Raw genomic sequence first — 19,585 nt, forward strand, 5'->3', positions numbered from 1 at the left:
AGCCGCCGGACGGTGAAGACAGGACCGCCATCTAAGAGGCGCGGAGGAGGCGGCGGCGGAGCCGCAGGGACCAGGGGACTTTCATGGACCGGCTTGACCTTGGAGACGTGGAAGGTGGGATGGACCCGCATGGAAGTGGGCAACTGAAGCCGAACCGCCGTTGGACTGATGACTTTCTGCACAGGAAAAGGACCAATGAAGCGAGGGGCCAGCTTTCGTGATTCAACCCGCAGCGGCAGATCCCGGGCAGACAGCCAGACCTTCTGACCAACCCAGTAAGTAGGTGCTGGGGCCCTCCGTCGGTTGGCACCGACGGCGTAGCTGGTTCCTGACTTCAGGAGCATAGTGCGAGCCTGGGCCCAAGTGCGGCGGCAGCGGCGGGCATACGCAAGGGCAGACGGACAGGTGGCATCCGCTTCCTGGCTGGCAAACAGTGGGGGTTGATACCCGTAGACACACTGAAAGGGGGAGAGCCCGGTGGCGGAACTGGTGAGTGAATTATGGGCATATTCCACCCAGAGCAGGTGTTGAGCCCAGGCCCGGGGATTTTGGGAGGCCACGCACCTCAGTGCCTTCTCCAGCTCCTGGTTCATGCGTTCAGTTTGGCCGTTAGACTGCGGGTGGAATCCAGATGATAGGCTGGCGGTGGCCCCAAGGAGATGACAGAACTCCTTCCAAAAGGTTGCTGAGAATTGCGGCCCCCGGTCTGACACTATATCCTGGGGTAGGCCATGGATACGAAACACATGTTCCAGGACCACCTGGGCGGTCTCCTTAGCAGAGGGTAGTTTAGGAAGAGGCACGAAGTGGGTCATCTTACTAAAGCAGTCAACAATGGTAAGGATGACTGTGTCCGTCAGAGGGCGGAAGACCCGTAACAAAGTCCAGTGAAACGTGGGACCAGGGCCGCTTGGGTACGAGTAGGGGTTGCAGCAACCCAGCAGGAGGCTGGTTGGGGGTCTTGTTTCGGTTACAAGTGGGACAAGCTCGGATGAATTCTTGGACATCCCGTCTCATCCGCCGCCGCCAGAACCGCTGGCGGACCAGATGAAGGGTGCGAGTGATGCCGGGATGACAGGCCAGATGGGATTCGTGCCCCCACTGGATCACAGGTGACCTGAGATTTGCTGGAACAAACAGACGGTTGGGGGCGCTGGTGCTTGGGCCGGGCTGGTTCCGAAGAGCCTCCATGACCTGCTTCTCGATCTCCCAGGTGAGGGCCGCTACGACAAAGTGGCTGGGAAGAATGGGAGCTGGCATGGCGGTGATCTCGTCCTTCTGAAACATCCGGGAAAGGGCATCAGGTTTGATGTTGCGAGATCCCGGGCGGTAGGAGAGCGTGAAATTGAAGCGGGTAAAGAACAGAGACCACCGCTGTTGACGGGAGTTCAGCCTCCTGGCTGTTTGGATATACTCCAGGTTTTTGTGGTCTGTCCAGTGCCGCCATTCTTCAAGGGCGAGCTTGACGGCCAGCAGCTCGCGGTTCCCAATGTCGTAGTTGCATTCGGCTGGGGTTAGCCGACGGGAGTAGAAGGCACAGGGGTGCATCTTGCCATCCTCGGCTGCTCTCTGAGAAAGCACTGCACCCACTCCCACGTCCGAAGCATCTACCACAAACTGCCTTGCTGCATCTGGCATCTGGAGGATGGGAGCGGAAGTGAAACGTGTCTTGAGGCTATTGAAGGCCTTATCAGCAGCTGCTGTCCATTGGTACGGCTGTTTAGTGCTGGTTAGCGCCGTGAGTGGTGCAGCCACTGTGCTATAGTTCCGGATGAACCTCCTATAAAAGTTTGCAAAGCCCAGGAACTGTTGCAACTTTTTCCGAGACTCAGGGACTGGCCAGGACGTGACAGCCGACACCTTCATGAGATCCATCTGAATGCTGCCCTCGTTGATCACATACCCCAGGAATGAAACGGTCTTGGCATGGAACTCGCACTTCTCTGCCTTCACGAAAAGAGAGTTCTTTGAGAATATTAAAATATCGTCAAGGTACACAAAAACGAATGTATTTAGCATGTCCCTGAGGATATCATTCACTAGGGCTTGAAAAACTGCTGGGGCATTGGTGAGGCCGATTGGCATGACGAGGTATTCATAGTGGCCGGTTGGTGTGTTGAACGCAGTCTTCCACTCGTCTCCCTCTCTCACCCGCACCAGATGGTAGGCATTGCGAAGGTCCAGCTTTGTGAATACGGTGGCTCCCTGCAGCAGTTCGAAGGCAGACGAAAGTAAGGGCAGTGGGTAGCGATTCTTAACAGTGATGTCGTTCAGACCCCGGTAATCTATGCATGGACGAAGAGAACCGTCCTTCTTACCGACGAAGAAGAATCCCGCTCCGGCGGGGGAAGAAGACGGTCTGATTATCCCGGCGGCAAGAGAGTCATTAATGTAGTCTTCCATGGCCTTTCTTTCCGGGGCTGACAGTGAATACAGACGACCCTTGGGAGGTGCTGTGCCAGGCAGGAGATCAATCGCGCAGTCATAGGGTCTGTGTGGGGGTAGAGATGTCGCCTTGGATTTGTTGAACACCTCTTTCAGGCTGTGGTAACAGGTCGGAACACTGGTGACAACTCCTTCCCCACGAACGGACTGTCCCTGTCTCCCAGTCGATGTGGGGGTTGTGCTGACGGAGCCACGGGTATCCGAGAATGAGTGGTTGGCCAGGTGAGTGTAGAAGGTGAAACTGGATGGACTCTTGGTGGTTTCCTGACAGCAGAATTGTCACAGGGGCTGAGATGTGAGTGACCTTGCCCAGATGATGTCCATCCAGGGCTCGTGCAGGAATGGGTTGTGCCAGTTGATGATGGTTCACGTCCAGTTGCCGTGCAAGCTCAGGGTCCATGATGTTTGCTTCGGCTCCAGAATCCACAAGGGCGGCCAACGTATGAGTCGTGTCGGAAAGCTGAAGGCGGAGATGAAGCAGGGGTTTTCGGATGGAGGGAGACTGAAGACTTGTTGAGCTCACCCGGATCTCCCCTACACCTGGTAAGCTGCGGCCTTTGCCGGACAGGTGGCGACCACGGTGATTTTCACCACCACAGTAGAGGCAAAGGTTGGAGGTTAGACGGCGCCGACGCTCCTCGTCCTGGACAGAGGAGGTATCGACCCGAGTGCGGATGGCAGGTTGACTGAGACGCCCCTTCTCCCTCCTCCGGGTCTGTATACGGCGGTCAATGCGGACGGCAAGGTCAATGGCGGCATCAAGCGTTGAGGGCGGGTCATGAGAAACCAGCTCGTCTTTGATATAGTCCGCCAAGCTGTGGAGGAAGGCTTGCACCAGTGCCTCTGAGTTAAACGAGCTTTGACTGGCCAGGGTACGAAAGTCAATGGAGAAGTCTGCCACTGTCCGATTGCCCTGACGGATGGTGAGCAGAGCTTGTGACGCTTCGGCTGTTGGCGAGCCTAGATCAAAGACCTTTAACATCTCCTCCTCAAAGGCACTGAAGGAGGCACAGGAATCCAGAGAATGCTCATGACAGTGTGATGCTATATGAATAGCCCAGGCTACTTTGGACTGTCTTTAGACTTTGAATAAGCAAACAACAGTTCCAACTGCAAGGTCCTAAATTGAAACGAGCGATAATGGTCCCGAATTAAAGAACGTCTCAGAATGCCACACATGCAAAGCATAACCAGCGACAAGCAACGAGTGGCAGACAGAGTGTGATGTCACTTATAGGCCACCAGAGACTGTTTTTGAGTCACACCGTTGCACATTTCATATGATGCATCATTCCACAAAATGGTTTGTTTTCTCTATCATCAAGTTATTCAATATAGGCTAAGCATATAGCCTTGACTCAAAACAGCTGTTAGGATTATGTAATTTTGATTTGTAAAAAATGTCACATGTAGCCATGCTTAAATTCTGCTCACTTCACATTTATTATATTATTATATTATCTGTAGGCCTATTCATTATTGAATGCTTACCTGGAATTATGTTTTTCCATATTCTATTTTCAAAGCAGGCCTGCAGGCATGTAATTGTGCTACAGGAATAGCATGTTTGAACGGGCACTGCACCAGTTTCTTTTAATAATCAACGAACACCACCACTAACCATTCGGTGAGTTGCACAGTTTTGAAAATGGACAATGGACACCTTAAGACGCAATTTTTCGGGGGAGAGGGGGCTGAATTGAATAGTCTTGTATAGTTTGTATGGTGTTTGTTAAAAGTGTAAAAGTTCAGTGTAAGGGTAGGGCTATTTCTGAGCGTTCAACAGAGTGACTGCTTGGGGGAAGAAGCTGTTGTAGTTTGGGCCTGAGCACGACGGCCGGGACGGCCTTGCACACCAAGAGGTGCGAAGCCCTATTGTTTTTGTAAGGATTATTATTATTATTATTATTTTCTTTTTTTGGGACTTTACTTTGCCTTTTTTCAGGTGGTTCCCATGGTCCCAACTCATGAAATTTGGTACACACAGGGATAAAGGCTTGACTTTGGGCGTCCCTTATGTCACTGTGACTTGTGGTTGATTGAGATTTTGTGCTTTTTGGACATGATAATTTTTTACGCACTTCTCATTAATAGATATTATGATTATGATGATATCCAGACCCCCAATGGGCCTGCAAGGTGCCACCACCTTGCCAAGCAGGAAATGTGCCAGAAATGTTCTATGCTTTGAATGAATGGTCTGAAACTTCACAGGTTAATAGATATTATGATTATGATGATATCCAGACACTCAATGGGCCTGCCTGGCATAGTGCCACCACATGGCCAAGCAGGAAATGTGCCAGAAATTGGTAATGCCTTAAAGTGTAATTCCAACGAAAATTGACCCAAGGGTGTTTTTCTGCATTAAAACACATCAAATAAGCCTTGGAGACAGTAATTTTCGTTGATCAACCACTACAGAGCTTGGCCTGGTATATGCTATAATCGCAAATAGTGGATTAGCTAAGGGCAGGTAACTAAACGCTTCCCAAATAGCATTTTTTACAGAAGACTAAAGAACACTTACTAACTGTCCCCTACCAGCACCGCAGTCACGTTATCCAGAGAAATTCTTTGGTCACCTCTATTAATGATTTACGGCTCCCACTGACTTCCATTCAACACATGTAAACAATTAGGGAGCCATAATTCGTTAAAAGAGATGACCAAAGAATTTCTCCGGATGGCGTGACTGCGGTAAGTGTTCTTAACACTGCGTTCGCTATAGGTTGTTGTTGCTTCGTTTTATGTGTAGAGACCCCAAGCAAGCTACTGACGAGGTTTGGTGCTGTTTGGAACAACATTACTGGTTAAAAAAAATTATATTTGGGAAGCATAGGCGGAGTTTGACATTCGAGCCAGGGGGGGCAGACAAAAAAAAAAAATTGTAGCTGGGCAGTTCCAGCGTTATGGATGTGACAATTGGACTCATATTAACAAAATGCCTTAGAGTGGGGGCAAAATCAGTGAATTAATTTGCATAACTTTTAATGCAACCTCTGTCCTCTGAATACTGAGAAATCCTCAAATTTCATATAATCAATTTCATCCTAAGAATACAAGGCATTTTATCAGCGTTATGGATGTGACATGAAATGGACACTTTTGTGAGAGATTACAGGTTTTCTACAAACTCTGTGAATTTTAAAGGAAACTGCCGAAACTATGATATATGTACCATGAAGGAGACTTGAATGAACACAAAAACTGTGTTTTTGAAACTATGCGTCATTTTCGTAATGCATTATGTAGGAAAAACTGGCGTTATGGATGTGACAGTTTCACGTTATGGATGTGACGTGTCTGAACCAGTCCTCGACAAACTACATAAAACACATAATTAAGTAGTGAATTTTGATATGAAACAATTGAAATGGTAATCATGAAAAACTAGCGATGAAATTAATGCTTCCTCAGTGCCCACTAAGATCCACAGGAAGAATCAGGACAACAAGTCATTTAAAATATAAAAAATAAATTTATTTTTTTCTTTTACCGTCATCAATTTTGGTCAGTGATTCCCGGCAGTGTTGCGCGATTTTAAAAAATATTGTAATGATATTCGGGTCATTTGCGGGCGGGTCAGTTAAAATTAATTAAATATATATTTTCTACAAATAGGCCTACTTAAAATATCACGAGAAGGCTAGCTAGCATCAATACAGTAAAGCATCAATACAGTAAAGTCAACAGTGAAGAAGCTGAAGACGCGAGGTAAAATAATAAAGACACCCCTTCAGGAAAAGCGATATAGGCTATGGGAAATATTTGGGAAAAGTTCTTAAAGAAGATGACAGTAGTACAAGTTTCTTGTACTATGGTATATGGTAGGCCTACTTCTTGCGAAGCCATTTAAGTATGACAGCCAAAACGGGCAGCCTACAGAAATAAATGTTATGGCACAGACTACACAGCCATATCTACCGGTATAGGTTTGCGCATGCATAAAAGTTACCTTAGTTCGTTGTGTTTGTGACTTTAAACAGTGTATGTGCTTTAGTAAAGCTTTGTGCTTCATTATAAACCAGTTCTTACGCTAACGTTTTGACCAGCAATGTATCTCTCTTGCCTACCTTGCCTCACCATTTCTGTTTTCGAAAGAAAGATGTATGTCCATGGCTTCAAATCTTATCCTAGTGTTCTAATCCTTGGTGGTTGCGTGCGTGCTTGCGCTCTTATTCTCATTCTCTGTCCTGCGCAAACATATGTCCTGCATGCCTACTGCGTGTAGTTCTACTGCATAAAGTTTCGCAAATAAATTAGTTTGTTTTACAGAAATGGCCTACTGTCACACTGTATGCAGACTATAACCAAAAGCACACATTTTGTAAATAATAAGTGGGTCGGATCGCGGGTCGGGTATAATTTTGTCCTAATTAATATTCGCGGTCCGAGTTGCGGTCGGGTTGATTAAAATATTGATTGATTGATATAAAACATGCGCACACACACACACACACGCACGCACGCACAGTCGCACACATAGAGACAGGCAAGCTCACACACACATAAACACATACAGACAGGCAAGCCAGCACACACACACACACACATACACACGCACAAACACCCACCCACATGAATGCAGACACATAAACACACACACACAGGCACGCATACGCATGTGGGCATGCAAACACATACGCACACACACACACACACACATACACACACAAACACAGGCACGCATACGCACATGCACACACACAGACACACACACACAGACACACACACACTCTTATAAACAAAAGCAAACTCACATATGCACACACTCATTTACATGCACATGAGTTGCAGGAGTAGGAGATGGAGACAAATTGACAAGCGTGATTTATTTTTGCGAAGAGAATATGCAGGACTGAGAGGCGGTCATATTTTGTACCGCTATGCGGTACATCTAGTTTATTGCTGCCCTTACTCATGTTACTCTGTGGGTATTAGCTACAGAGGACCTGACACTTCAAATGCTGTCATATCGCGTCACATTTAAAATTAAACTGTGTTAAGCAGACGTGACCGGCAGGCTGAACAGATCTGCAACAGAAGGAGGTTGCTATGTTAACTCCAGCTGCAAAGTCAGCCATCTTCACCAGCTAACACGATAATCCAGTTACTGTACAACATCAGTATGACAGTTACAGGAAGATAATCGCTCAGATTTTCGTTATTAGGCCACTTGAAAATAGGCTATGGCTAGGCTAATCACTGGAGGTATTTTAATATTATGTTTGTTTTGCTAATGGTTAGGCAAGGCCTCCCTGTGGTTTTGATCAACCTAATAATCTTTGAAATGTCAGTTGTAAACACTAAGTTGAAATGCGTTGAAACTGACATGCCACCAGAACAGACGTTTTATCGGCTTTGAGGTATAATAAAGTCCCCAGTCTTGTAAATTCACATTATGTAACATCCATAACGTCACATCCATAATGCACCATTAAAGGTTTTAAAAGTAAGAAAGGGGCACAATTTGGTCATCACACTTTACATTGATATAAATAAGCTTTGCACAGACACTATGGACATTCTCGCATCAACACTGTATATGTAGCATAAACTTTTCCTATAAAACGTTATGGATGTGACATGGCCATGAACTTGCTGACTTAAAAACAAAAGCCTTACAAATGTAAGGAGTTGTGCTCTTAAAGGCAATCAGATCAGTTACAAACAATAAAATATAGACCTAAATGAAGATTTTAACAACAGTTCTATTTGCGTATGCACAACTTTTCCATGGTAAGGATGACCTTTGCATGGAATTGCCCAGCTGCTGAGACCTGGCCTACCACTTGAGGAACACAGTATGAGCACATATGGAGAAAACAAACATGCTAAATAAAGATATATATAATTACATTGTAACAATTTAACAATTTGTCCTTATGAAATCCAATGCAGCACGGTTGTCTTCAAAACGCAATAGACAGTGTCGCCTAGCAGTTGAAAACATTCGGGGCTTAGCCCATAGAGTATGCTTGCTGCTCACTTTTGATAAATTAATCCACCGCCTCTAGCCTCATTTGCGCCACATTGATTGAATATTTTGTACAATAATATTTTGTCAATTAAAGAATGTAATGACATTTCTGTTTGCTATTAAAAACGAACTATAGCCTAGTGCTGTGCTTGTGGAACGTTAAACCTCAAGAGTGCTGGCATGCGAGCCACCTAGCAGAGTGGAGTTTTAAACTAGATGTACCGCAGAGCGGTACAAAATATGACCGTCGCCCAGTCCAGCACATTTTTTCCACAAAAAGAAATCACGCTGAAAGGCCTATATGATTCTAACTGTCTCACTAAATTGCATTATCCACACTCAATTCTCACTGGTATCTGCTAGACAACAAGTACCAAAACATGATTAGTTCATAGATTTCACATGTAAAATTGATTTTATACAACCCCACCTCCATCTTGCCTGTTCATAATTCTGAGAAATTCTTGATTGTTTGTGTTATGTTTATGTTATGTGTGTGGGTGTGTGTGTGAGTGTGTGTGTGCGTGCTTGTGTGTGTGCCTGCGTATGTGCCTGTGCATGCAAGCGTACATATGTCTACTGTGTGAGTATGTGTCATACGTATGATTACTGTGAATGTATGTGTGTGTGTGTGTGTATCTGTGTGTGCACATGAAATGGGTTAACATGACCCCTGGAGGCAAACATACGGAAAAAAATGGTCATCCTAGGCCCTACAGTTCTCAAGATATTCACAGAGAACTGTGTCTGCCCTACCCTCCTTTCGGGGGGTCCAGTCCAGCGGGGGGGGGGGCTACAGATCAAAACGAAAAATGACGGTTCCATGCTATCCATGTGGGGGTACATGCCCACTAAGTTTTGTGTACCCCGGTCTTTCAGCGTCCCGGGAATCCTTGTTGGTGTACGTCACTAAATGTACACATAAATTATTTTATTGTAAGGCCCCCCATGAACGAAAGTACACAAAACTTGGCATGCATTCGGAGGGTGTCATAATGATCCTACACTTTTAATTTCGTGCAGTTTTGACCTTGTCAGCCAGAGATATTGTGATGAAAACACCTACATTTTTGCTTTTTAATTTTTAACTAGGTGGCGCTATACATGAAATAAGTGGTAATGGGATGGGTTGACATGCCCCCTTAAGACCAACATACATAAAAAAGGTGGACCTCCTAGGCCCTACGGTTCTCGAGATATTCACAGAAAACTGTCTCCGGCCACCTACAGGCCAGTTGGTGTATAGTAACATAAATTAATTTATTGTGTGGCCCCCCATAAACGGAATTCCACAAAACTTGGCGTGCATACAGAGGGTGTCATAATGATCTGAAATTTCACAAAATATTGGATATCATTATTGTGATGATATAGCCTAGAAATCTAGACGCACCCTAGCTAATCTAGCAACTCTTCGTTGGCTTGTGAGCTGGAAAAATTAAACTTCGATAGGGCCAGTCACATCGTGTATAGAGACGTTAGGCGGGCTTAACATAATGATTGATGGCAGAGTTGCAACGGTTTGGCTTGAATTCCCTGCTAGAACTACTTGAAAACAAAGAAGATGGATGTTGCTGTTGGCAAACAGCGTGACACGAGTTAAGCTTTTTTTAAGTTGGCAAAAGTTTGAACTAGCCAACTAGCTCCGCTGGTGGGAATACGCATGGGACTCATGAGTTGTAGCGCTGTCCTATTGCGTGCAGAGGGAATTTGAAAGACAACCGATTATCCCGCCCCTCGGACTGAACACCAACGGTGAGTGCCCAGACCCTACATTTTAATGTGGGTCTGGCTCGTCAGGCTAGTGATGATATTCACATGTGTAATTCACATGCCTAGCATAGTGCCACCATCTGGCCAAGCAGGAAATGTGCCAAAAATGTTGCTTTGACAATGCTTTGACTGATTCATCTGAAATTTTACCAAATATTAGATATCATAATGATGATATTCATATGTCCTATAAAAATGTCTGGCATACAGCCACCAACTGGCAAGAGAAGGAATATGTTCTTTTCATTTCTTTTGGATATCACAATCAGATTAATCAGATTAGTTGTATGTGACATCCAAACACCCAATATGCCTGTCTGCCGTAGCGCCACCAGCTGGCCAAAGTCAGAATAGTTTTTGGAATGTATTAATACAATATCAGTTGATATAAATCGGATGATCCACATGCCCAAACTGCCAACCTGGTCTAGCGCCACCAGCTGACCAAACAGGAAATGTGCTAGATATTGACTACACATTGGCTAACTGACCTGTGCAAAAACCACTGACATTAATGCTAGATAGCTAGCTAGTGGAAGATTGATACTAAGATATGTTAGGTTACGTCAGTGCTCCCCAAACTACGGCCCGCTGCCTCATTTTGGGTGGCCCCCCAAAACATGTCCGCACGGGAGTACGACATCGTCAAACTATAACCTCCGTAATTTCCCCCATTCATTTTCTATGGCGAGTCTTAACAGTACACATGTAATACTCTTTTTGTCCACTGGTGGTTGTTTTGGCACTGTTTCGCGTTTGCCATCGAAAACGGAATGAAATGTAGGCCTATGTGCAAACAATGTAAGAGGCCTATGCTGACTGCATCAGTGCTCAACGTATTCTAAAAGTTTATCAATTAATTGTTAACTAGATGTACTGCAGAGCGGTACAAAATATGACCGCCGCCCAGTCCAGCACATTTTTTCCACAAAAATAAGTCACGCTGAAAGGCATATATAATTCTGTCTCCCTGAATTGCATTATGCACACTCAATTCTCACTGGTATCTGCTAGACAACAAGTACCAAAACATAATTAGTTCATAGATTTCACATGTAAAATACATTTTATACAACCCCACCCCATCTTGCCTGTTCATAATTCTTGAATTCTTGAATTGTGTGCATGTGTGCGTGTACATGTTTATGTTTATGTGTGTGTGTGTGGGTGGGTGTGTGTGTGTGTGTGTGTGTGCGTGTATGCATGTGCTTGTGTGTGTGCCTGTGTGTGTGCATGTGCATGTATGCGTACATATGTTTACTGTGTGAGTATGTGTCATACGTATGATTACTGTGAATGTATGTGTGTGCGTGTGTATCTGTTTATGCACATGTGTGCATATGGAATGGATTAACATGAACCCTGGAGGCAAATATACGCAAAAATTTGGTCATCCTAGGCCCTACGGTTCTCAAGATATTCATAGAAAACTCTGTTGGTGTACGGTCACTAAATTATTTTATTGTATGGCCCCCCATGAACGAAAGTCCACGAAACTTGGCATGCATTCGGAGGGTGTCATAATGATCCTACACTTTCAATTTTGTGCAGTTTTGACCATGTCAGCCAGAGATATTGTGATTAAAACACCTAATTTTTTGCTTTTTAATTTTTAACTAGGTGGCGCTATACATGAAATAAGTGGTAATGGGATGGGTTGACGTGGCCCCTTAAGACCAACATACAAAAAAAGGTGGTCCTCCTAGGCCCTACGGTTCTCAAGATATTCACAGAAAACTGTGTCCGGCCACCTACAGGCCAGTTGGTGTACAGTTACATAAATTAATTTATTGTGTGGCCCCCCATGAACGGAATTCCACGTAATGTAGGCTACTGTGCCCACGTTGTTGGCTTAGTAGCCTACATTACGTCGAGCTGTTGCAAACGCGAAAGATGTCCTGTAGGCTACTGTTGATGAAAATATACCCCGTTTTCTAGCCTCTCTGGGTACCGGCTATCAGTATTACACGTCCCCCATGCAAAACGTTTGACCATGGTTATCCGTCGGGGTTTTTTGAGTTAATAAACTCCATAAATAAACATTAATTTTTCATTTTATGCCTGCTCCCTGTTGTTTCCTATGGAGTTGTCCGAGCTGATGTCCGAGTCCCGTTGAGGCTGGACTGTCATTGGCTCATCAGCGTTCTAAGGGTGGCGCTTAGCGACAGGTCAATTGGTTGGAAACTTTCAAAAATATTGGATATTATTATTATGATATTCACATGCCTAATTAATGTGTTTGTATAAATACTTTAATATTTGTATTAATGTATTTTGGCAAGTAAATTTAAACTGCTACAACAAAATTCCCTGATATTCCATGACTTTGACCCAAACATGATAAAATTCCCTGACTCTCCATGTCTGGAATAGACTTTCCAAAAATCCATGATATTCCAGAAATTCCATGACCCGTGGGAACCCTGCATAGTCTACTGGTTAGACTGTTCAGTTTCCCCACGTGTGTTTAAGTTTCATATGAATACTTTTTCTCCTTGGGACAGGCCCGTTTGAGATTGAGATGATTAGAATTTAGCAGTCAATTTTAATGCAACAGTTTTGAACAAATTCGTGCAGTGTGCTAATGATGCTAACCGGATTTAATAGCAATTTAACCAGTCTTCTTGCACGATTGTGAATGTTTGGATTACATGTGCATGTTGAGGAGGGAGAGAGTGCACGGGGCAAGGACTCATTGAGAGTCTGTGTGTGTTTTATTGATATTGATTACATGTCTATTGCGATACATATTGCTATCATTTTATCGCCCAGCCCTAACACACACACACACACATCTTTTATTTATATTTCCCCAGTGAAGCTGCAATGACCCAAACAACCACCAGGTGGCACTTGTGAGCAGGGTTAGGAACATCGGCTTTTGCCACTTTGAGTCTATGCGCGCCAGTATGCTACAGTATGGACCATATGAGGCGTGCCTTGACGAAATGAGTCTTGTGACGCAGAAATCCATTTTGAGATATAGCGATTTGAATGCAGCAAGGGGTTGAAAATGACAAAATGCCCTCGAGTCGTTCTGGGATGGTGTTTTTGACTCTCTTTCGGCCATTGCTTCTGCCAACATTCGCCCCTCACCTTTAGTTGCCCTGTTTGGTGTCTTACCAATAGGTCAATCGCTACCGTCTCACTTCTGCGAGCTTGTGGCCTCTCACACTGTTAGCAAGACGCATTATATTGTTACACTGGAAGAACCCCAGCGCTCTCTCACTCCCAGTGGATAAGAGATGCACTCTATTTTATGAAGCTGGAAAAAATCAAATACTCCCTACATGGTTCTATTGCAAAATTTTCCAAAATCTGGGAGCCCTTTCTAGATCACATCAGGTCTCTCCAACTAGATGGTTTTCCTTTAGATTAAGCAGCCGCGCCAATGTCCTGCACCCCTTGCCTAAGTCTACTTTACTCATGTTGGTAGCATGTAGCACAGCAGCTCTTTGATTTGAATTCATTTTTTGTTGTTGTTGTTGTTGTTTTGTTTGTCTTATTTAGTTTTTGTTGTAGGTCTCTTTTTCTTTTTTGTTTTTTTGTCTGTTTGTTTCTTTGAAAGGGGCGGGTGGGGTGGGTACATTTTATATTCTCATCTTTGTTAGCAGTGCCTCACTCAGCAAAATTAATTCCTGTATCTCTTTCTCTTCATATGAGAGGACTGTTTTCATGTTTGTATATTGAAAATGACACAAACAAATCATATTATACAAAATTATGCATTTTCTAGAGACGTACAACGTATTATTTGCTTGAAACTAGGCTATACGCATCCAAAACGACTGCTGTTCGGGTGCGCGTCTGCAATATATTGGGTAGCCTACTCTGTTCACTGAATGCTTAGACAGTGCTGTGCAAAGAATTACACAAATAGGCCTGCATAAATTGGCTTTATTACTGCTTCTTCAGTTATGCTTCTCTGTTCAGGATCTAGACTGAACAGAGTGGCAAATATTAAATAGGCTAAAACTTGGCTGTTTGTAAAATAATGTCCACAAACATCACTCAGTAACACGTACGAAACCAAGGCGAGAGATAGAAGGTAAGAGTTTGAAGAAGGCACCATGCTCATTAGGCTATATTACTTTGTGTGCAACTGACGCTATAGCTAATGCATGGGCATAACGATTTGGGATTAATTAGAAAGCTTGCTGATCACCACAGCTTGCATCTAAATCTGTAGGCATTTTGGTAGGCCTATTGAGTTGGCTTGACAAATTAAGCGCTCAATCTCCCCAAAAAAAACACAGGCAGGAGGACATGAACGGACCAAGATACGGGAGCGAGATAAACAGATGTGCACTACACCTGCTTATCATCCTCACAGCAGAACCGTTGCCTTGAATGGAAAAGATTGACTCTATATCCGGCCTGTTAATCGTTTTTTTCCGCCATGATTTTCTGACCAATCGCACCCTGCTTGCATTTGGATAAAGGATGTGAATGATTCATGACGTTTTTAAATCCTAGCATATTAGAGGTGCCTTTAACTGTGCTCATATGTTTAGCCTGCACTTCAGCCCTGCACTTTGTTCACGTGAGTAGTCTGAGATGGTAAGATTGCTGCTTTTTCCTTCTCACGATTGCGTATTCAACAGGTCATTTTTTTAGATATCCCGGGGGAGAAACCCTCGATTAATAGACCTAGGACTTGATAGCCTGGCTCCGCTGTCTACGTACTTCCGCTCGATTTCTTTTCCCTACAGTACTCAGAGAGTCTGGTATCCAGGCTAATGACTTGACACTTCTGGCCTAAAAAAATGTGTGCGTGTGAGCGGATTGAAATGCGTGTGTCTCACGCATTGGGCGCACTGTTTATCTTCATATAGCCAATCTATACAAAATATCAGAAAATGGTTCTGCATTAGGCTTATAGCCTAGCCGATAATAGACTACCAAATTAATTAAACAAGAAAACTGTATGTCTTTCTTTCCTCCGATTGGAATTAATGAAATTACTGGAAAGGGAAAAAGATGCAAGATTTTGCCAAATTTGGTTTTACTCATTTTGGGTAGGCCTAAACTGTTTGCCAAAGACCATCATCTCTGGCCCCAGCTTGATAAAAAAGTAGGCTCTGATATAGCCTAGTCTACTGTATAACTTCAACGAGGTGATCTTTAGTATCGTTCTTTGGGGTTCCCAACGTTTTTCATTACACGGACCGGACAACAGTTGTCATATTTCTGACAGACCAGTAGCAGGGACGTTGATAGTATTTTGTGAGAGGTGGTGCTGATCATATTACCGGGAGTTCAGGGGTGTCTCCCCCGGGAAATTTTTGAAATTCTGGCTATTCAATACAACATTTTAACACAGTTTGGAAGGGGCAGAAATACTTTAAAGGAGAATTCCGGTGTGATATTGACCTAAAGTGTATTGAAACATGATACCGAGTGTGAACGTATGTCTCATAGCCCATCTCGACTTGTCCCCTGCACTCCAAAATCTGGCGCTAGTTAGCAGATGCTACCAACAACTTTTTCAGTAGTGGTGCTTCGGCATCGGGCTAGCCATGCAAATAAATCACTGTTTTACACCCATTTACGAGGCTCAATGTATCTCCACACTTCATTGGTAGACTTCCTAGGGCCCTGACATTTAAAACGAGACATTGAGAACTTTGAAAAAGCACTGGTAGTTTACTTACAAGACGATTTATACAGACAGTATCTTCACGAAGTTTAACGTTTGCAGCCATCTTGAATTTAGTCACGATAAGTCGAGCAACGAGTAAGAATGAACAGGTATGATAAGGGATCAGATTCCAAAAATAATTCAGTGGAAATGCATGGATTCCAGTTTCTTCCAGTAGCAGCAACTTTATTTTTTATCAACACCATCAGGCCGTTTTTAAAAGTAAATGTTCCAATCAATGATCCAGGCAGAACGTTTTCTTCTCTCTCCTTCATATTACAGTCTAAATTTTACTGACTAGAACGGCTCGGGGTCAAAGGTCATACGGCATCGATTAATCTGCACTAATTTTTTTAATCAGTTATTTTTTCTCAAATTAATTAATCGAAATTAATCAGTTATTTTGACAGCCCAAATTGTTTACAAGCTAGCGAACGGTTAGCATAAGTCTGGCAGAACTATGTGGATGTTACAAGGTAAGAAACACGATTTAAAACGAGTTTTTTGTTTCTTCTTTCCGGGACGGTAGTCTCAATGTTGCAAGGTTGGTTTTCCGCCTGGGTACGCTAGGCACAGCGGGGAAAGTCACCATTTTCACCGGGACAGGTCATTTAACCATCCAAATGATTTCTAAACGGGTTTATTACATTGAAATAGTTGCCAAGTCCCCCTTTAAATATGTCATCGCCATAGGCTATTTGCTACGATATAAGCTACTGTTAGGCCTAAAACAAGTTGTGATTTATTAGGCTATCCAATCGCTATGCTGTTTTCATGAACATTACAGGAATCCACTTCATTCATTGTTTTAAATATCGTTGCTTCCAGCCTACCCACGAGTTTGTCAGTTTCACTTGCGCAGACGCGCATAGGCCTACACATTGAATGAGAACTCACAGCCTACCAGTACCACTACCACCTAATGTTATGCCTCTATATTTTATGAATTAAGAAGTGTGTATTGACCAGGGAAACATTTAGTTTATTTTTCTTTCAGTCCGCGGTTCCATAACACCATTCAGTTGTGCCGCAAAAAGACAGAAGCACAGGGCTTAATAGCCTAAATTCGTGGCTCAGTGGACCAGCAATCTACTCGAGGAGTCTCATAGTTTGAAGATCATAGACCATAGATCATAGACAGAGAGCCTATGCAGTTGCTTTGTATAGCACGTGTTTTTTTTGTTTTGTTTTTTTCGCGGACCAGCTATGTCCAGCCCATGGCCCGGCACCGGTCCCCAGATTATCAATCACACTGCTGTTGCAACGCCTCTGAATGCAGTCCGCTGTCCTGTTTACCGGCAATGCTACAGCGGACTTAAGCTGCCACCTCGTGGTGAAAATACATTTCACGCAGCTGTGTGAATCACAGGAAGCGCGAATGAAGTGGCCACTTCTAAATAGGACCCATTGTACACACACACTTACAGAATCTGACACACAAAAAAGACATTGTTATAAACATGATCAGTCACAAAACTAGTCTCATACACACCACACACACACATGTCGTGGGTGGCTATGGACAATGGTGTATTGGGCTTGAGTACTGGGTACTGATGTTATATGGTGTATATCCTGTTTAATGTTTACTGGCTGATTGTTGATATAATGACCATTTTGTGTATGATGGACTGTATGGTGACTCGCGATGGGACTGTTGCTTTTGTGTTGATGAACTAAACTGCGATTGTGTGGGACACCTGACTAATTGCCAATGATGTACGATTGCTTGATGGGTCTGAAATGAGCTCTGGAAAGGGATAGGTTCTCCCTCTCCATAAAAAGGGCATTTTGAAATGATGGGGCAGAGGGATCGCCGGCTGACTGGGGACGTGCGACGCCGCTGGCTGTGTGGACCTACTGGCAGACGGCCAAAGGAGCAATGCCGTGGTGACTCAATGATTCAACGCGAGCTAAGTATTCTAAAAAGGGATGTGATTGTTGCAATATTGTGCATTTGTAGCTGTGTGAAGAGCCGCGGTGCACAGCGGCTTGTGTCTGATTACAGCTGTTTTGCAGCGGGGAAGTGTTGCTGGAGGAGGCCAACAGCTGACGAGGGGCTACACATTGGGAGAGGTGTGTGGACAGCGACGGGTGATCCGATCAACATCTTGGACCTGCGACGAACAGCACGTGATCTAAAAAGCTTTTTCAGTGCTCTCTATTCCGAGGAAAAGGGAAGTCCTTCTTCTTAATCGCTTGATATTTAGCTCGTAACCTCTGCCTATTGCTCGGTGAAGGCGACGACTAAGCCACTGTTTGTTTGTTCCGCTTTAGCCGTGGGGGCGGAGCCTGAACCACTACGCCTGCAGCCGTCGACAAGGGAGCGTTCGCTGAGGCCGGAACTGCACAACGCGGCCCATTGTCCTCACTGGAGGCTGGACTGTGAACTTGGGTTGGTGGCCTAAATTGTGGGGTTGACTAAACATTGTATTTGGCAGCCCCGAGCTTGGACTGTTTCTTTTATACTGGTCGGTGGGGACAGCCGACCAGTACGGACAATTTTTACTAAGGGACTGTGGGGAGGGGACTTGTGGGCTACTGGGGGTGTTTCAGAACCAGCTGCTGCCTAGGTTGGGGGCTCCCCCCCCCCCCCCCCCTTTGTGTGGATTGTGTCACTAGTGTGCATTGCTATTTGAACTAAGTTGGCTGAATTTGAACTGATTGCGTGATTATTGCTGTGATCTCCTGAAGTGTCTCCTGTGGGTGAATGCACTGTGTGTGGGGGGGTGTTCAACCTGCCTAGCCTAGTGACTGTTAGCCGGGTGTGTGACTGCCCCTAGTGGTGCCATTTTCTGTCAGTCTGCTGACCTCCAGTCCTGTGTGCCTTTGTATAAATAAATAAAATAACAATCTAAATTAAACTTTGTTGCATGTGTCTTGGGTGGATCTGAGGCCTGTGTTCTGGGGAAGTTGTAGCCCCTCGTTCACAACATTATTTTGGCGTAGTCGGGCAGGATCCACCTTTGACACAGACAACATGGATGGAGAGGCACCACCGAGAGAGGCTAGTAATGTGGCTATGATGCCATGGTTCTTGGGTGGGCCCTGGGTGCCTAAATTTGGAGACAAAGATAAACAGACAGGTTTAGCAGATTGGCGCTTCCAAATTGAGACATTCATTCGAGCCCAAAACCTAAGTCAGGCCCAGCAAGTTGACTTTGTGTTGAGTGCTCTACAAGGGGAGGCGAGAAGAGAAATCCTGCTACTCACCCCTGACAACCGTGACAGCCCAACAAAGATCTTTAAAGCCCTGGAAGAGGTGTATGGGGAGCAAGTCACTGTAGTTCAGCTGCGGGCCCGTTTTTTCACCTGCAGGCAACAGGCTGGGGAGGAGGTGGGGGCATTTATCCTACGTCTTCGTGAATGTCTTGCCAGGTGGTGGAGTAAGGAGGAGAGGCCGGTGGGTGACGCGAACGACGATAAGATGATGCGGTCCCAGTTGGTGACGGGTCTTCGCTCCGGTCCACTACAGGCAGAGCTGCAGAAGCTGTTAAGGAGGAACCCCACCATGACGTTCTCAGAGGTGAGCAGAGAAGCCAAGGTCGTGGAGCAGGAGCAGAACCACAGCATTGAAGAGGCCAGCACTAGACGGACCTACATGCCCTCACCAGCCCCCGCGCCAGCCAAGACTACAGAGGATTGGCAGCAGATCCAAGAGACTCTGAAGGCGGAGGTGTTGTCAGAGGTGAAGGAGCAGATCGACACACTCAAGGAGAGCATCTTAGGTGAAATACGGCAAC

Source organism: Alosa sapidissima, chromosome 15 (genome assembly GCF_018492685.1).
Source record: "Alosa sapidissima isolate fAloSap1 chromosome 15, fAloSap1.pri, whole genome shotgun sequence".
Taxonomy (NCBI): Eukaryota; Metazoa; Chordata; class Actinopteri; order Clupeiformes; family Clupeidae; genus Alosa; species Alosa sapidissima.